Here is a 13893-nt window from a genome sequence, read left to right on the forward strand (position 1 = left end):
AGCCATGTCCGTCTGTCTGTCCGTCCGTCCGTCTGTATGTATATATACGAACTAGTCTTTCAGTTTTTAAGATATCGTTTTGAAATTTTGCAGATGTTATTTTCTCTTCAAGAAGCTGCTCATTTGTTGGAACTGCCGCCATCGGACCACTATATCATATAGCTGCCATACAAACTGAACGATCGGAATCAAGGGCTTGTATGCAAAACTTCCGCATTTTACTACATATCTTCACGAAATTTTGTGTGAGTTATTGTTCATAGAAATAATTTAATCTCCGAAAAAAATGTTCAGATCGGTTTACTATAGCATATAGCTGCCATACAAACTGAACGATCGGAATCAAGGGCTTGTATGGAAAATTTTCGCATTTGACGTTGTATCTTCACGAAATTTGACATGGATTACTGCTTAAGGTAATAATATAATCTCCGAAGAAATTGTTCAGATCGGTTAACTATATAACCTTAATGTTTCTAGCAAACAACCCGGCTAAAAAGAATTAGTAAAATGTTTCTTTTTTTTTACTTATTTTTTCTTACGTCTTTGGATTTGCTTAAACACATAGTTCCTGCAAGAAATGCACCTGTGAAGGGTATATTAGCTTCGGTACAGCCGAAGTTAGCGTTTTTTCTTGTTTTTACATTAGATTAGTGAACTGACCACAGAAGATCATTGTGCTCTTTCTAAGTCTGACTGTGACGTTAAAAACTATATAATTTCTCTTCGTGTATCATCTCCACGGTAAGATCGGAGTCGATTTCCGACACCTTCCATTTAACTGTTTTCTGAATTGTGGCCTTCAACAACGCGTACTGTGACTCACGGTTTACTTATAATATGGTTTTGGTTTTATGTTCAGTCCTCCCACTTTAATAAACCTAATCTGCAACATTATAAGAATTGCTCCGCAGGGACATAGTTTTAAGAATATAAGTGCTGAAATAAAACACTGAGCACAGGAACCCTAAATAATCCTTCCATTATACGCTTCGATTTATTTTCAGAATTGAGTTGTTTGTTGTTCTTACTTATATCCAGAGATTTTAGAATTTTATTATATACTATACATATGCACCAATATCGAAATATATTTATATTTTTTATTATAAATAATAAAGATTTTATTATGTGAATGTGATATTTATGAATATTTGCATTTAGTTGACAGCGCTGTTGGCAACAAAAAATGCATGTCAATTAAGCAAACTAACTGTTTAAGATTTTAATATGCTATAACTTAATTTTTATTTTTCCAAATAGTAATAAAATGTAATTAGTTATGAAGCGATTTGTGCAGTGAAAGGTGTGGCGATTAAGTGGCTAATTGACAAAGTGACAAAGCGATAAAGCACAAACAACGTTTATGGATTTTGTGTTGTTATAGCTAAAGTGCAGTTCGAATAGCGGTTTCAGCAAATTATTATAATAAAGGGTGTTTCAATAGGAAATTATGATTAAGAAAGTCATGCCAGATCATGTAGAGGCTGTGTAGATCCCTAATCCGACTACTAAGAACATTTTGTATCATGACTTCGCAATAAAGAGTGTTACAACGATCTAGAACGACAAAACCACAGGTAAAACAGTTAGAAAATTATACTCTAAATAATAGTTCTCAGCGACTAAATGCACCATCACTGTTGAGTATAGTTCTGATCGATTTTTAAGTTAAACGCGAAAGTTCAGCTACTCCACTCGATCAGAGTCATATATAGCCATAAAATCATTAAGTCTATTAAAAGGCAGACAATGTTGGAACACCCTGTAATCGAGTTGCCATGTTGTGACAATATTTTTATTGCTTTTTTGTTCTTAATTTAACTAAATTTCGACACTTAAAACTCAACTGTATTTTATTGTGAAATATACAGATTTGAACTAACATAAAGTCATTTGGATTTTGAAAGCAGATACGAGGGCGGAACCCAGTTTATTGTTAACGTTTTAAGATTACAAATATTTGGATTTAGTTTTATTGACTTCAGCTAATGGATATCTATTTCCCAATATATTTTTAATAGCAAACAAGTTTTATTTTGAAATAGCTACTTTAACCTCAAAAAAATAGCACCGAGTTGAATCACCTTCAACTGATCCCAAAATTTCGGTATTAGCTCTTACTTGTAAAATTGTTATGAATACTGCCTATACCTATAATTATATATGTAGTTACATATATTTTCGCCACTCAAGTAACCTATTAATAAAATGAAGAGAAATATTGTGTCACCATTATTTTAGGCGGCGCAGTGTATATAATTTTTCTTGTTTTGCTTTTCTCCTTCTTTTATATCTTCGTTTATTTGCCTAAACTGTATGCCCATAAAATGCAGTTGCAGTTAGACTTTATGTTAAAATTAATTAATATTCATAATTTTATTGCAATTATGGAAATCAATTAACCCAAGCTATTCATTCAAGACGTTTCTAATTGCAGCCAAGCATTGAATTAATGAAAATTATTAATTTAAAATCAATAAAAGATCTTAAATTTTAGCTATAAAATAAGTTGGGAAATATAATGTTCCATACTCAAAGAATTTTGAATGTTTTGTTTTTGTTGTAATATTTTCTGGGAGGGAACCCCCCACTTTGTTGATTGAGAAAGCACAGTAAATGCATTTACTACTTGCCTATATTACTTTTTAACAAACTTTGAAAGTAAAAGCCCTCTTTGAAAGTGACCTCTATGAAACATGTTTGCTGTTGAAATTAGATAACCGGAGTATGAGAGTGATCTTTCCCAGATATGACTTAAACTAGTGACGGATCGATTCCCAATTTTTGGCCGATGCCTATGCCGATGAATCTGTCGAACTCTAGCTTAAACAAGCAAATGATAACGATTACTGAATAGATTATTCTCTATCTACAACAAACTCTTAACGATTACAATAGCTGAAGTACCTGGTGGACTCATGCTACCGTGACCCTCTTATATTGTGAGATAAACTTTCGTTTAACCAGACTAAATTCCGAGATACCGTTATGAGGTAACCCGATTTTTCATATAGTTCACTTACGAATCCAACAAACTCTGTTTCTGACTAATCCGAAAAAGCTCTCTCGCACCTCTCTAAAAGTAAAAATAATTCTCGATCTTTTTCTGTTTACAAAATCTCTTCTAATTCTCTATAAAGACTGTTTTCTCTACTTTTATTTATAGTAATATTTTGACTTAAATTAAGAATTTAGTGAAAGGCATAATTATCGGTGGTGTTCTATACTTATAGTAATATCTACTTCTGAGAACATTATATACGAGTTCTGTTCTAAAAATATGGTATGTTTTCAAATTTCGCAGGCTACGTATATTCCATTATCGATTTTTTTTATGATGGTACACTCGTCTCAAACATATGTTCACAGTTTCAGCAAATAACATATTTATTTTGTTTGTGAGAGGACTGGACTTTGGTTTCGATGTCATAACCATACACCCATGATTCGTATATCCGTATATCAAATTTCTAAAAGCTAAAAATTAGAGCTCAGGATTAAGCTCGTTAATCCTACAAGACCCGATCAAACGCAATTACTATTCTTACCTTCGGCAATCAGCCATGGTTTTCCAACATGAACCAGTAAAGCCTTGGTAGTGGACATCCAACATGAATTAGTTTAGAGTTTGTCGAGGTCAAAAAGATAGTACTTATTTAAATTAATTGAAGGGAAAATAAATTACATATAGAAAGCAAAATATCAGTCAATCCGGTTCAAGGTAAAACAAGAAAAAAATGGAGGTTGTAAGTCAAGTAGACATTTATTTAGGTGAAAATCTACAGCGACAGAAAATTTTGCATTAGTCACATTACAAAGATGGACAATATCATAAAAAGGCTGGGTAACGACACTGAAACTACCTTCGAGACAATCATCCATAACTAATTTAATTTCAGCAAATTCTCACCCTATCACTAAACCGAGTTAAAAAGTCGCTAAATTAACGATCTGTTATGAAGTACATTGGTTATAGCTGGATGCGAAAAGGAACTCATTCTCGAATATTATTGTCGTATCTCGCATAATATCCCCGACAGTTTGATATCAGAGACGAGTAACATGGAGGGAGGACTTCAAAGTTTCGTAAAGAAGAGATAAATATGAGTTTTGATTTCAATTCAAGGAAAATATATAAAAATATACCACCCAATTCATGGTATACTATTTCTATCTCCTCTATCACCAGCGATTACAAATGAAAATATAACTGTCAGAATTCCGACGGCAATACAACTGTCACCTACCGACGGTTATCTGCTGCCACAAAGTCTACGAAAAAGCAGCCAAAGAAAAAAGTGCAAAGTGCATACTTAGAAATGCAAGGATATGCGAGTTCTAAGAAAAACATGATACACCAATACATACACAGAGACAACGTATGCAATCCGAGTGAAGATAAAGCCACTGCAGGTGCACTCACTCAATGCACAAAACCGCTCATTCGCCAAAAAACACACCTGCAGTGAAGCGCCAACACGCGTGTTGCAAGCGAACAAGCGCCTGCAACAAGCCACCTAACAGCGATAGAGTGCAGCTAAGAGCGCATTGAGAGCTCTTCTGGCAGAGAGCGAGATTCAAGAGAGCCGCAAGCACACCAATTGAGTGAGTGAGTTGAATGTTGCAAGTGCAGCGGAGTTGCATGGTTCGAAGCGGAAATGCTGTTAAGCGCAACTGCAATGAAGTGGACGCTGACGTCGACATTTGCAGCGACCGCGTTTGCAGTGAGCAGCTCTAGTGACTTAGCAGCGCAGAGAGCCAACAGTCGTTTGTAAACAACCGAACTATGCAGCGCACAACAACAACAACAACAAGTCGAAGTGAATTTTTGGAGTCAAATATTAACAAGCGTGCGAGGTGGCTTTGGGAAACTTTTTTTCTATTTTTTGTTTTTCAAAATGCCCCCTACGACTATGATGGACTGCCGATGTGCCACAAACGAAAAAAGCACTGTAATAATAAACAACAACAACACAATTTTCGGTGTGAGTTCGGTATGCGGCAAATAGGGGAAAATCCCTACGTGTCTTTAATGCACGCAATGCACGTGACCACGCCCACGCAGGGCAGTGCAGGGGCGCTTACACGCAAGAGGCGTACTTTCGATTGGCTAACGCGGTGACGGGTGTGAGAAACTAGGAAGCGTTCGGCTGCCGCGCTTGGAGGCCGTCGAAGGCGCACTGTGCGCACAGTCCGAATTTTCGAATTCGGCTGTGAGAGCCGGCCTAGCGGGCACATTTGATGGACATGGTAACGGTAAATGATATTTGTTTGGCCTGCTGAGTGTGTGTGTGGGTGCGCATGTGTAGTTGTTGTTGTCTATATGTATGTGCGTGATTCGTTTACGAAAACGCAACGTCAGGCGATAGTGCAGACGAATGGACGGACAGCCGACTGTGGGGTCAGCTCGGAACGGCAGCAAGACGTCGATTGGGTGGCTATCGTTTCGTAGCGGTATAAAGGAACTCAGTTTGAGCTGTATTGGATGCATGTGGCCGGACGGTCTTGCGTTGGTTGGGTTCGGGGCTGAGTTTCCTTTTTTTTGCGCTGCAAAAACGCAGTCGACCTTTGTAAACTACAACAACGGACAACAAAAAATTCGGGATTATTGATGGCTGCAGCAGAAATGATGGTAGCAAGGATGACTTGGATTGGGTGGGTGGCTCCGAAAGACGCATCGAGGAGGAAGTGAGCTTATGGCGGCAGATTTTGGTGGACTTTTCCTGTTTGCAAGTGTGTGTTTTGAATGGAGCGTAGGAATCGAAGAAAGGACGACGGTAGCTAGGGCTACATGTAGAGCTTCTACAAACTGGTGCGTGCTATGGAATTGAGGTTGTTGTAGAGAAAAAAAGCTGTTTGGTGCGCCACCCGTCCGATGGGCGAGTAAATAACACCGCGCCTGAGTTGGGGTTGCATCCAGGGGAAGCTGGACAGGCTGACAGCGTAACGGTTGTTGGGTGCGGAACGAGTTGAAGTTGTGTTAGGGACAGCCATTGCAACGAGATTGCGTATGATGTTGGACAAAAACAAATTACTAAAACAATAACAACAACACCACGAAAGGAAAACAACAGCAATAGAGGAATGGAAAGCAAACGATATTGATGAAAGATATACACCAAAAAGTGTGCACACAAAAAACTGCTGGACCCTCGGCGCACCAACGAGAGTGCGGACCAACAAGACTGCGTAGCAGTGGGAACGCGGGGGCGGTATGATGAACGGAAATTTGCCGCAGCAACGTAAAACTACGTCGTACAGCCGAGTCACGTACAGCCATCGAGCTTAGCAGGCTTGTGTTGTAGTAGGCAGCGGCACGGTCGAGTGAGTGGCAGTCGACAACGTAGCACATTAGCTCTCCATGGCGGCTGACCAACGGCGCACAATGCCACACACACTAACCACTCGACCAACCAACAAACTCAGCTCAGCGCACACAACTAGCCACCAACACGGCTAGGTCCGTGCGAATGGCAATAAGGCCTTTTTGGAACCTCGTGCCCTCATCGCCGCTCTCCGCTTACTGCTTGCGTAAAGGATTATGTGCGCAGCACAGTGGGAGCGTAAATATTTCAGTTAAGTGCCAGTAGCGGCAAGGATCAACTGACTCACTGACTGACGGCAGCGATGCACATACTCATATATACATATTTATATATTCCTCGCTAGTCAGTTGGTTTGGTATCCTTTATTTTGGGCCAACAACGTTAGCGTCATCGACGTTTCAATGCGTTGCGTGGGCGATTTGTTGTTGTGGTATTATGTATATATAAATAAACAACTGTGTATGTATATATATATATATATATATATTTCCATGTGCTTGCTTATATACATATTGTTTCGCTTGTGCCAGCTGAGCGCCGTTAGTGGATTATATTTGGTTGGTAGGTTGTCTGGTTATTTGGTTGGCTTGCCTGTGCGTTGCTTCACAAACTATTGCATATATACCTACATATGTATATATATGTGTATGTATGTGTGTTGATATAGGTTTCTCGATGCGTCAGTTGTGCACCCAAAATGAACACGACTGCATAAATGCGGCTTTAAGCTTGTTAACGAAATGGAAGCCTTTGCGTGACGGATATATTAATATACATGTGCGGTCGTATACGTATGTATGTATGTATTATTGTATAGATATACCTATATGTATATATTATATATTGAATACTTTATTTTCTAGTTTCACTATTTCTCTGAGTATTTACTAGTGATTTTGTTGTAACTTTAAAATACCATTAAATATTTAAAATATGATACAAGAAGATCAGTGTTGAATGATTTCCATCATGATTTATAATAAATTTTAGCCAGATCGTCAAAATATTTAGAAATTTTTAAATTTCTTCTCTCTTTATATTGATTCCTGTGGATTCTTTGCGATTTAAGGATTATTTCAGAACTTAAGCCTGTAAAAATATTGAATAATGGATCTTTCTGCAATCCAATCTTGATTTTTTTTGTCAATACAATAAAGGTTAGGTTAGGTTACTCTGGCAGGTTACTACAACACCACACATAGACCAGTTTTGGTCCTTTGTGAAACCAGATGAAGTGCCGTCACTTGGTTAATGAGAAATAGAATTTTCGTGTACTTCTTATCTACCGCCTTGCACATAACTTTTGCGGTTTTGCATCCTGGTATATTCTTCCAGCGCGCTTTGAACTTTTTTACCACGTTTTTGTCTAGATCATCATATAGACAGTGTATAGGTCTATCAACGTTAATCATATTTTCGGATGACAGTTTTACACCTCGTTTGGCAATCTCGTCCACTATCTCGTTACCTTCTATGACTTTGTGGCCTGGCACCCAGTAGAATTGAAGTCGCCTATTTCTGGCGACATCATCCACTGCTGTCCTACCACTTAAGACACTTTTCGCCGATATGCTGAAGGATGATATTGCCTTGACTGCTGCCTGACTCTCTACGTATATGTTTACTTTAGAGTATCCTGTTGGTGCGCTTAAGGATAGCTCAGCGGCCAATACAATAAAACTATCATGTGAATTATTTAGCACGGGAAGCAGTTTCTTATATGCTTAAAACCCCTTTGGACATAATTAGTCTGACTCGTTCATGCACAATTTTTTCGTCATATTAGGTAATGCTAAATTTACATATATTCCGGTTCTTATATCAGTTTTTTAATATCGCCCAAAATCTCTAGGAACTTCTAATTTAGGTAGTCCACAGAAAATCAAGTTAAATAGAAATTATTCAATAGGTTTAGGATAGGAAAATTGAGACCTTCGATATAAAGTTCGTAACATTCGGAAGAGAGTCCTTATGCATATTTAGATTATATAACGGATAGATTATTACGAAGATCTATTTCAAACATCGGAGGAAGCAACTAATTATTTGGAAGATTATTCAAGACCTCTAAAATCTTATTTGATAGCCAGCCCCAATGAATCTTATTCTTGATGTGTTTTGCACTACGTGGATCTGAATAGAATTTCTCTGTAGTATTCCTGAAAGCTTTATATATATTACACTAAGGAAAGAAAAGGCATCCTTTAAAATATCGCTTTGTGAAGTGTACCTCCCGAGTTATCGATCACCTATCTAATTGATGAACTTGAAGCACGAAGAAAACTTCTCGTAAGGCGATGACGAGAGCTGATTAGATGCCAAGGTCTTTCAAAGGTTAACAAGATCTTCGTGCACTGCATATGTTGGTTCTATAAAGGATTTGACACTTAAACATTATTTTTTTGGAGACTTTGGAGACCTAAAAGCGTTGCTCAATTAGGAAAATTGAGCATAAATTGTTTTCCTATCCAAACCACCGTATTCTTAGGGTTAGTCCGCTTCATTTTATTGGTCTACAACTTTGCTTACGCCGTTTTTTTTGAAATTTAAGTTTTTTTTTTGTATAAAAACGGTTACAAATGTCGATGAGCCTCAGCCGCACTTTTCTTGGAATTAAAAAAGAAAAGCAAAATTTCCCGCAAATATCGAGAATTCGGCTCAAAAAGTGGCATTTTCAGTTGAGAATAAGTTTGGGATGCAAACAGATCTCTACAAATATTTTGTGGGATTAATGTTGACACAAATGTCTAAGATCGATATAAAAAAAATCTATTTAATCGAACAGTGCTTGACCCTAGAGACATCTATTGGAAAACGGCGGAAGCAAAGTTGTAGAAATATAAAATATACGCATTGTTCTTGAAACATAGTTATTCCCATCGGGATGCTAATCGGATATGCTTAAATTTAAATCAATTTTTTAGATACAGCTATAAATATTCTTAGCAAACACAACACATATGTTTAAATATTTTTATTAATTTTAACACTCTTTTCTCTTTACAGGTATGTAAATGCTGAATTATATTAAAATTTCTATCAATACTATTGATAATGACCCGACACAAGTAAATGAGAGTAAAAAGAGGTAAGAGAAGTTGAGTCTTTGTATTACCCAGCGTATGTATGTAATACAACTATTAACAAACCCCACCTCAGATAACCGCTCATTTGTGAAGACAAGCTGCTAATCCTTGCTGGCGAACGCTTGCTATTTAAGGCTATTATCATTGCTGCACAATAATAAAATGTATATATGTATGTTGAAATATAATTCACACATACTTACTTCAATACATACACAAATTCCTATTATAAGTCCCAAACTTAAGTTCATGTGCAACACCTTTCCGTTTCCTGTCGATTTCTCACCTCCAACCGCCTCTAACCCACTACCAATCATCACCTACGCCATTGTCTGCGCTCATCGTTTATCACATTCCTTCTCTATTTATACGCTATTGTTCTTAGAAATAAATTTTTTTATTTTTTTTATTTTTTTTGTTGCACCATTTTGTTTGTAGTTTCCAATTTCGAATTATTCTGCTTGATTGTTATCGATTCGGTTGTTCGTGCAACACACATATACACATACAGCCATCGAGTGTTCACATGTATTCAACTATACTGAGTTATACAATCACATATGTCCAGTGCTCAACGCCAATCAAGCATCCCAGCATTGGTGGCATGCAACCCTGCCACATTGCAACCACCAGCAATATGCTGCAGTGGACCTGCCACCCAACAACAACAACAGTGCAGAGCGAGTTCCAACGCATTCGTAGGCCCATTGTTGCAAACACATTCGCAGTCGTAGGCGTAGCTGAGGGTGGCGGGGTGCTCCCTGTGTATACTGGTGCTTGTGTGGCAGACGCATTCACCCACCGCCTGCAACAACAACACCAACACATACATGTGTTTCCGGCTTATCATCAATTGCTGCCGCATTGCCTATACTTGTCCGGCGCCCAACTTCGTATGTTGCCACTATTGCTCGGCACTGCCTCGTATGTCGCTTGTGTATTTCGCCTGTTACCTTTTGCTTAATTAACACATTTCGTTGCGCACCTACTACATACACAACGTTGTAACAGTATGCGCTCATGTTGCATTGCGCACGTGCAACATTTCGTGTGGCAATGAAAAATTCAAACGCAGAGTGGGTGGCATGTTGCAAAAGGGTCACCCATATGCATATATGTGTGTGTGTCATATTCATAGATTTGAACTTTGGCGTTGTTAGTTGGCCGGTCCATTGCGTCGCTGGCCCGCTTTGTCTTTGTCTTGCCACCAAATGTGCCGCATACAGCATGCAACATATGCCAAAACGGCACATGAGGCACAAACACTAGTTGCCACATATTCGAAAATGAGTATGTGTGTTCGTGCAACACCAGAATCTCTGCGCAAATTCCAATGCAGGTGCGCTCTAACGGTAGATAAAATCGCCGAGTTGCTGCTGACACAGCAAATAGGCCTCCCTGGGGGTGTTGCATAGTCTGCGGATGTAACTTGTGCAACCTCTTCTTCATCGACGAGTTTACATCCCTTCAATAGTCACCGATAACAGTCCGCTACCCCCTGACCGGACCGTTGCCTGCCGCCCTTCCGCCGCTGTCCCTCGCCCTTTTGGCTCCGTTATTTCGCCGCATAAGCTTCAGCACCTTTGTTCACTGCTTTTCACAAGCTCTTTCCGGCTGCCGATATGCATATTGGCAGCTTTTGTGTTGTCGCAGTAGCACCAGCAGCAACAGTAGCAACAACAACAAAGTGAGTGATGTTGTTGTTGTTAGAGTGTAGTTTCATGGGGCAATATGGACAACACGTACTAGCCAAAGGCCATATGAGTGCCACACTACGGCATTTGCAATGGTATATGTGCGTCTGTGTGTGTGTTGGTGTTTATTTAGGGTCGTCTGCATGGATGTAGCGAACATACATCACCTTAGTGAGGGACTTCATATGTATGTATGTGTTTATAGTGTGGATTGCGAGTAATGGTCTTTGTGTACAAAGGATTAAGGTTTATTTTTGACAAATTTTGTTCAGAAAAAGGCGATTGCAAAAAAGTTCTTCTTCAGTTCTTTTTCATGACAGTTTTCTTTCCTCAAAATGTAGAGAAACTCCTCTCGCAGATGCTTCGGACATGTGTATTTTGAGCCTAGCCACTGGCGAACCAATTATTTGACTTAATCTTCGAACATTTTTAGAAATAATGAATAGAACTCGTTCTGTCTGCGGTTTAACTCAGATAAAAACAAGAAAAAACGTTAACTTCGGCTGTACCGAAGCTAATATACCCTTCACAGGTGTATTTCTTTTAGTAACTATATGTTTAAGCAATTGTAAAGACATAAGAAAAAGTAAGTAACAAAAAAGAAAACATTTTACTAATTCTTTTTAGCCGGGTTGTTTGCTAGAAACATTAAGGTTATATAGTTAACCGATCTGAACAATTTCTTCGCAGATTATATTATTACCTTAAGCAGTATTCCATGTCAAATTTCGTGAGGATACCACGTCAAATGCGAAAATTTTCCATACAAGCCATTGATTCCGATCATTCGGTTTGTATAGCAGCTATATGCTATAGTGAACCGATCTGAACAATTTTTTCGGAGATCAAATTATTTCTATGAACAATAACTCACACCAATTTTCGTGAAGATATTTAGTAAAATGCGGAAGTTTTCCATACAAGCCCTTGATTCCGATCGTTCAGTTTGTATGGCAGCTATATGATATAGTGGTCCGATATCAGCAGTTCGTACAAATGAGCAGCTTCTTGAAGAGAAAATAACATCTGCAAAATTTCAAAATGATATCTAGGACTAGTTCGTATATATACAGACAGACGGACGGACAGACAGACAGACGGAAATGGCTAAATCGACAAACTTAATATACCCTATTCAGGGTATAATGACCACATATGAGTGTCTGTAACTAATTTCTGATTATAAATTAATGAAGAAAGAGAAGAGTTTTCCATCGATTTTCCGGAGGGATATGAACACAATCGATGTTCCCCAAAAAATAAATCGATAGGTCTTATAAAGGGTGATACATACGTCTATTACGTCTCAGTTGGTCCATCCATTGAGTCCAATTTTTGATGACTCGTCGAGCAGATGACTGGCGAATATCATGCCTGCATCGAAGCGGGATTGTCCGCATAGGCTTTAAACTTCACATACGGGAAAAAGTCTAACGGTGTGTTATCACACGATCTTATTGGCCAATCAACCGGCTTAAAACATAAAAATAGCTTCTCACCGAATTGTTCTCTCAATAAATCCATTGATTGATGCGATCTTTCCACACAGTGGCGACTACAGCTCTTGTCCAAGCTGTATTTTGTACGCTTTGATTTAAAGATCTCGACGTTCCATACGCCAGTTCGAGTTGCTGCGAACGGCGCCGAATCGACTCTGCACGGTCTTCGTGTACACTCTCTGGGTCTCAAGATGAGTGATGACGTTGCGAATAGTAGCTCGGTAGGCCGATTATGTTGACCATAAGTTGAGCGAAGCGCTCGAAACACATTCTTCATAGAACGTGAATTTTCATAATAAAGTTAAAGAATTTTGAACTTTATACAGACGTAAGTCTTTCCATGATGAAATGCCACACAATACTGAACAAAAATTACATGACAGTTTGACACGACTCACAGATCCCACTGTCAAAAAAAGGTCATTGAAAAAAGTAGCTCTACTTGGATCACCCGCTAAAAAGTATATAATTTTTCATTAAGGTTTCCCTAAATTCAGCTTTATAAAAAGAAAATATTTTAATATTTGTTGAAACACCCCTTAATTGATAGCAAGTTCTTCTTAGTTGTTCGATGAAGCTCCAAGTGACTTGTAGGATGAAAAAATATACCTGGAATTGATTGTCCCGGTAATGGTCTAATATTTGAAATTGGTTGCATCTATAGTAACGAATAGTTTATTAGAGAATCGTCGTATTCCAGCCATCTCTAAATAAGTAAAATTTTCATGTGGATCGGCATTAAATAAGATTAAAACTTTTAATTAATAGACCATATACAAAACCAAGATGGCATAATCGATTTAAAGGTTGAAGGGAGAAGGATAATAGTTCTGATTCATAATTAAATAAGGGTTCCGTAGTTTTATGAAGATCAATGATCTCTTTGGTCGATTGTTTCCCGAATTCAGTGCATATTATTTCAGCCATATGGCGTAACATGTCAGATCTACACTGTTTCTTCTTCTTGACTGGAGTATACACCGCTTACGCGGTTATAGCCGAGTCCACAACAGCGCGCAACGCATCTCTCCTTTTGGCAGTTTGGCGCCAATTGGTTATACCAAGCGAAGCCAGGTCCCTCTCTACCTGGTGCTTCCATCAGAGTGGAGGCGTCCCTCTTCTTCGGCTTCCACCAGCGGGTACTGCATCGAACACTTTCAGAGCTGGAGCACTTTCGTTCATTCGAACAACATGACCCAGCCAGCGTAGCTGCTGTCTTTTTATTCGCTGAACTATGTGTATGTCGAATAACACATACAGCTCATCGTTCCATCTTCCGGGGTAT

The sequence above is a fragment of the Zeugodacus cucurbitae genome, chromosome 5, assembly GCF_028554725.1.
Source record: "Zeugodacus cucurbitae isolate PBARC_wt_2022May chromosome 5, idZeuCucr1.2, whole genome shotgun sequence".
In the NCBI taxonomy this organism is placed as follows: Eukaryota; Metazoa; Arthropoda; class Insecta; order Diptera; family Tephritidae; genus Zeugodacus; species Zeugodacus cucurbitae.